Raw genomic sequence first — 6,479 nt, forward strand, 5'->3', positions numbered from 1 at the left:
CATGTTCAGTTCCTTCATCATGATCCATTGGTTATTACTCTTCAGCTTGCCAACAAAAGAGTCCTCCGAGTTCTCATAGATAATGGGAGCTCGGTCAACATTCTTTATAAGGCGACCCTCGAGAAAATGGGACTCTCCCTTCGCGACCTGAAGGCGTGTGCAACTACTTTGTACGGCTTTTCAGGAGAAGGAACTGCCTGTATGGGATCCATTGAGCTCCCTGTGACCTTGAGAGACTATCCGGTCTCGGTGACCAAGATAATGGAGTTCGTGGTAGTAGAGTTACCATCTGCCTACAATGTACTGCTCGGGAGACCCGCCCTGGTCGGGCAGGGGTCGTTTCATCTGTGAGGCATCTGGCCCTTAAGTTCCCAACTCCAAGCAGAGTCGGAACATTAAAAGGAGATCAATTGGCAGGAAGGGAGTGTTATAGCATTTCTCTGAGGGGAAAGAAACAAACGAGCGCTCAAACACTCGCTATCATACAAAATAAAGATGGAACAGTCTTAGAAATTGACGAAGAGATTGACCCGAGGATTGAGGAGAAAGTTGACCTCGAACCTTTAGAGGAGCTCGAAGAAATTCAGCTCGAGGAAGCTGATCCCTCGAAGAAGGTGAAGGTTGGAAAACACCTCCGAGACGAGGCAAAATAGCAATTAATTTGCTTTCTAAAGAAAAACCAGGATCTCTTCGCATGGTCACACTCAGACATGGTGGGGATAAGCCCGAATGTTGCGAGCCACGCATTAAACATAGACAAAAGCTTTCCCCCGAAGCAACAAAAGCGAAGACAGCTGGACGAGGACAGAAAGAAAGCATTAAAGGAGGAAGTTGACAGGTTAAAAGCAAACCATTTCATTAGGGATGCCTTTTACCCTGACTGGGTAGCCAATCCAGTGTTGGTCCCAAAGCCCAATGGGACATGGAGAACCTGTATTGACTACTCGGATCTCAACAAAGCTTGTCCAAAAGACTGCTTTCCGCTGCCAAGAATTGATCAGCTCGTGGATGCCACGGCGGGGCATGGCTTGATGTCATTCATGGATGCATATTCTGAATACAACCAGATTCCCATGCATGCCCCCGACCAAGAACATACGAGCTTCATCACAGATAAAGGGCTATACTGTTATAATGTTATGCCGTTTGGGCTCAAGAACGCTGGAGCTACATATCAGTGACTCGTAAACATGATGTTTTCAGAGCAAATAGGGAACAACATGGAAGTTTATGTTGATGACATGCTTGTAAAGTCTCAACTTAACAAGAACCATGTTGATGACCTCGAAGAGTGCTTTGGCGTGCTCAGAAAATACAACATGAAGCTAAATCCTCAGAATTGCACTTTTGGGGTATCTTCGGGAAAATTTCTGGGTTTCATTGTCAACTCTCGTGGAATCGAGGCTAATCGCAACAAAATAAAGGCCCTGATTGATATGCCTTCACCTTGGAAGCATAAAGATGTCCAAAGCTTGACTGGCAGGATGGCCGCCCTGAGCAGATTCATCTCGAAGTCAACGGATCGTGGCATTCCATTCTTCAACTTATTGAGAGGAAGTAAGAAGTTTGAATGGACAGAGGAGTGCGAGCTGGCTTTTCAGGAGCTCAAAAGACACCTCGCTGAACCACCCATCCTATCAAAACCCGAAACGGGAGAAGTATTGTACCTATACCTCTCAACCACCGAACACGCGATAAGCGCGGTGCTCATTCGAGAGGAAGAGAGGGTGCAGAAACCCGTCTATTACATCAGTAAGAGATTACTGGGGGCAGAGTCAAGATATCCATTGATGGAGAAACTCGCCCTCAGTTTAATTCATTCGTCTCGTAAGCTCCGCCCCTATTTTCAGGCACATCCCATCCATGTACTGACAGATCAACCACTTAGGCAGGTCCTGTCTAAACCAGAGGCGTCAGGTCGACTCCTTAAATGGGCTGTTGAGCTCGGACAGTTCGAGATCACCTACCATCCAAGAACGACCATTAAGGCACAAGCATTGGCGGACTTTATAGTGGAATGTACTGGGATAGCCGACGACGAGGTAATAACCACGGCCCACGAGCTATGGAAACTTTACGTCGATGGCTCGTCAAATGAAAATGGAGCGGGGGCAGGAGTTATCCTGATCACTCTTGCAGGGAGAAAATTTCACTCTGCTTTAAGATTTGGCTTTAAAGCATCTAATAATGAAGCTGAGTACGAGGCTCTACTCGCGGGACTACGAATATCAAAAGAGCTCAAAGCCAAAGCTATACATTGCTACAGTGACTCCCAGCTCGTGGTTAATCAAATCTTGGGAGAATACCAGGCTCGTGGCACAAGAATGGCAGCTTATCTGGAGAAGGCAAAATCCGCATTGGAGTATTTCGAATTTTACACAATCGAACAGGTTCCCCGAGAACAAAACTCAAATGCAGATGCTTTAGCTCGAATCGCCACTTCCGCCGAAAATGAAGAACTGAATGTTGTACCCGTAGAACACCTATCAACACCCAGCATTACTGAGCCAGACGAGGAAGATGTGTGTATGATTGAAACAGAGCCGAACTGGATGAGTCCAATAGTTGACTATCTCGAAAATGGAATTCTTCCAAAAGATCGAAATCAAGCTCGAAAATTGATGTATCAAATTCCTCGTTACACCATTCTGGACGGAAAGCTATACAGAAGAGGGTATTCCATGCCGCTGCTTAGATGTGTAACCCCTCCCGAAGCTAAGAAAATCATTGAAGAAATTCATGAAGGGTTCTGCGGAGACCACACCGGGGGGCATAGCCTATCCAAGAAGATCATACGCCAAGGATATTTCTGGCCAACCATTAAAACATACTCTTTTGAGTATGTGAAGAAATGCGACAAATGTCAGAGATTCGCCACGATACCCCGAGCTCCACCATCCGAACTGACCATGTTGACATCCCCATGGCCTTTCGCAGTATGGGGCATCGACCTCATAGGCTCTCTCCCAACCGGAAAAGGCGGAGTAAAATATGTTGTAGTCGCTGTTGATTACTTCACGAAATGGACGGAGGCTGAACCATTGGTAACCATAACTTCGAAAAAGATCCTTGATTTCATGGTAAAGAACATCGTATGCCGATACGGAGTACCGAGAAAAATCGTATCCGATAACGGAACTCAGTTCGATTGCGACTTGTTCACCAGCTTTTGCAAAAAGAATGGCATAATAAAGAGTTTTTCATCTGTGGCTCACCCTCAGGCGAATGGTCAGGTCGAGGCCGTTAACAAAACTCTCAAGAGTTCTCTGAAGAAAAAGTTGGAAGAAGCCAAGGGATGATGGCCCGAGGAATTACCTCAAGTCCTTTGGGGGTATAGGACCACGGCTCGGAACTCAACAGGGCATACCCTGTTCTCTCTAGCATATGGCTGCGAGGCAATGTTGCCCATCGAGGTCGAAATCCCAACGATTCGAACTCAGGTTTACGATCAAAGTTCCAATCACACTCAGCTCGAAGAAACCCTAGACTTGATTGATGAAAAAAGAGAAGAGGCTCAGCTGAGAAACGCTGCTTACCAGCAACGAACTACACGATATTTCAATAAGAGGGTTCGAGATCGAAAGTTCGGAATGGGAGATCTGGTATTAAGACGCGTGTTCTTAGCAACCCGACATCCAGCAGCTGGGGTGCTCGGGTCGAACTGGGAAGGACCATACCAGATAGAGTCAGTCATCCGACCTGGTGTATACAAACTTGCGAGATTGGATAGGAGCCTGATACCGCGAGCATGGAATGGCGAACACCTTAGACCTTACTACCAATAGTGTAGGAAGTGTTGCCTGTAACCATGACTTTCTATCTGTACTAGTTTGTTTGTTTGTTTGTTTTTGAATTTCATCAAATAAAAGGTCTATTTTGTTCCATATGTAATCTCTTTTTATTTTTGCAATCTCTCTTAATTTAATAACCTATGGTCACACTCATAGGATATTAAGGGGGCATCATTGGTATATGTACCATCAGATTAAAAAATAAAATATATATATATGAAGTATTTGGAGATAACCAAGTACGCGAGCTTAGATAGTTCGGACATAACCAACTTATCAAAAAGATAAAAGTATTTGGAGATAACCAAGTACGCGAGCCTAGATAACCGAGTTGTCAAAAACATATGAAGTATTTGAATATAACCAAATACGCGAGCTTAGATAGTTCGGACAAAACCGAACTACCAAAAATCTAAAACGTTTGGAGTTAACCAGATGTGCAAACTTAACGGGTCTGGAACAAACCAGCCAAAAAATTGATCGATGATAAGTAGGAGCCTAAACCTATCACGAGACAAGTCGAGACCGAGGCTGGAATATCTTAAGAGAAAAATAGTTTCAAACTCTTAACCTCGGAACAAAAAATGAGGATGAGGAAAAGTGACTAAACAAAAAAAGATATAACCAGATCATTCACATTACATACCATATAAGTACTCTTGAGTTCATGGTTAAAGTAATATCCGACCTTGATAAGTAACGAGGTCGGAAGCGGATAATTCGAATAAACTATGCATGAATGCATCAAATTTCGAGCCTAAATCCAAACTATGTTTGTACGAATTAAATAAACATAACCGGTTCATCAATATAAAAATATGCAAAATATTTCGAGCCAAGAAATGTAAAGCATATAAAAGAATGGTAAAAGAAATTGTATCAGCCCCGTGGGCATATATTAAAATAATTACAGAAATAAGGGGACGCAACCCCGATAACTGATCTCCCCGAGGTAAGATTCAAGGAAGAGGAGTCTCCTTGACCTTCTCAGCGTCGGTGGCACCGGACCCCCCAGGACGAATAGCATGACTATCCTCCTGAGCTCCCTCCGAAACGGTGTCCGGAGCATCCTTCTCTTTCTCGAGCTGTTCAGCCTCTTCCTTCTTGAGCCGAGCATTCCATCGTTCAAGAAGCGGCGCCTTGTGGGGACCTAAGAAGCTGGTGTCCAGATCTTCATTATAAGACCACATCCGGTACATGGCTGAGTCGACCGCCTTTTCCTTCTTTTCTTTGTACTCGGCAAGAAGGCGAGTTTTGGCATCCTCTATGATGTCGAAGGTGGCGGCCTTGTCCTCTTCGAGCTTCTTATTGGTCTCCCGAAGCTGGCTATTATCTTTCTTTTGCTCCTCGAGTTCAGCTCTCAGCTTTCCGAGCTCCTTGACCATGTCCTCACGCTCCTTAACAACTGCCTCGAACTTAGCATTCGCCGCCTTCAGATCGTCATTCTCTCTAAGGTGGAGGTCCTTCACCTCTTGAGCATGAGTCCTGCTCGAATGGATCTCGTTGTTCAGCTCGTAATTGAGCTGGGCAGTGAAGGCAAGAGCCTTAAAAGAGGAAGAAACTGCCATTAGCCTTAGGTCAGTATGAATGTAAGCAAAAGGAATATAGAAGGATACTTACCACAGTAGTGTGCTCGATACTCTTCTCGTAAAGGACAGTGCGGTCTCGGGTGCCAGTTAGGCACTGCCACTGAGGAGCTTCGAAACTGCCATAGCTTTGGCCGATCTGGGACATAACATCCGAGATCAGCGTAGATCCGTGAGGTCCAGTAGCATTATCCACCACATACGAGTCCATATGGGTGGAGATTGTTAGCTTCTGAACTCGAGAAGCAGAAGGCCTTCTGGAAAGCTGAGCTGAAGACGTTTCGCCCACCACAGGAGGTTGGGACTCAATGGCAGGGGCACCAACCAGCGAAGTCGGTGCAACCGCGGAGACGACGGCCTGCGAGGATGGCATTTTCGTGGAGGCGCTAGCCTGGATAGTCGACGCAGCAATAGAGCTCGAAACCGGCGGGGCAAGGGGAGGTGTCTTTTTGGACCTCTTGGAGCCTTTGCCCGGCTGACCGGTCTTCAGTGACCCCGCCCTAGGGCATTTGCTCCTCTTGGCGCCTGCATTGTCGATAAGGGCGTCAAGGTCGGAGTCCATCTCGCCTGCACAAGTCACAACACAGTGAGTCAGTAAAAGAGAAATGTACATCAAGTAATTTCGGTATCAGACATATAGAGTGATGATAGAAGAAACCTAACTGGAACTCTCCCCCGAGCTCGAGCTTGGGGACCATGAAATTCCCCCGTCTTCAGAGGAGGCGGGGGGAGTGCCTTCCCTATAAGTAGGTGATAACCTCGAGAGGTCCCTTTAATCATTGGTCCCGTACTGCACAGCTATCCCATTCCACACCTCGTCCGTGGTGTACATGGTATCATATTTCCCGAGCCCACTATCGAACCTATGGACACAGTCATCTACCCAACTCCATATGTAGAAGTGGTATCTATCCTGTGGGCACGAGACTAACCTATTGGGCCTGTGTTCTAGTAGTGTGGGGGACCACATCCTCGAGGTAGGGAGGACTTTACCTTCATTTGAGTCCGAGCTCGAGGCTTCATCATTGGCCTCATTCCCGGACCGCGGACTCCTCAGACGAAATGGGAGTGATGGCCTCCTTTCTCTCCTCGGAGGAAGGGC

This window comes from Humulus lupulus, chromosome 8, assembly GCF_963169125.1.
Source record: "Humulus lupulus chromosome 8, drHumLupu1.1, whole genome shotgun sequence".
Lineage (NCBI taxonomy): Eukaryota > Viridiplantae > Streptophyta > Magnoliopsida > Rosales > Cannabaceae > Humulus > Humulus lupulus.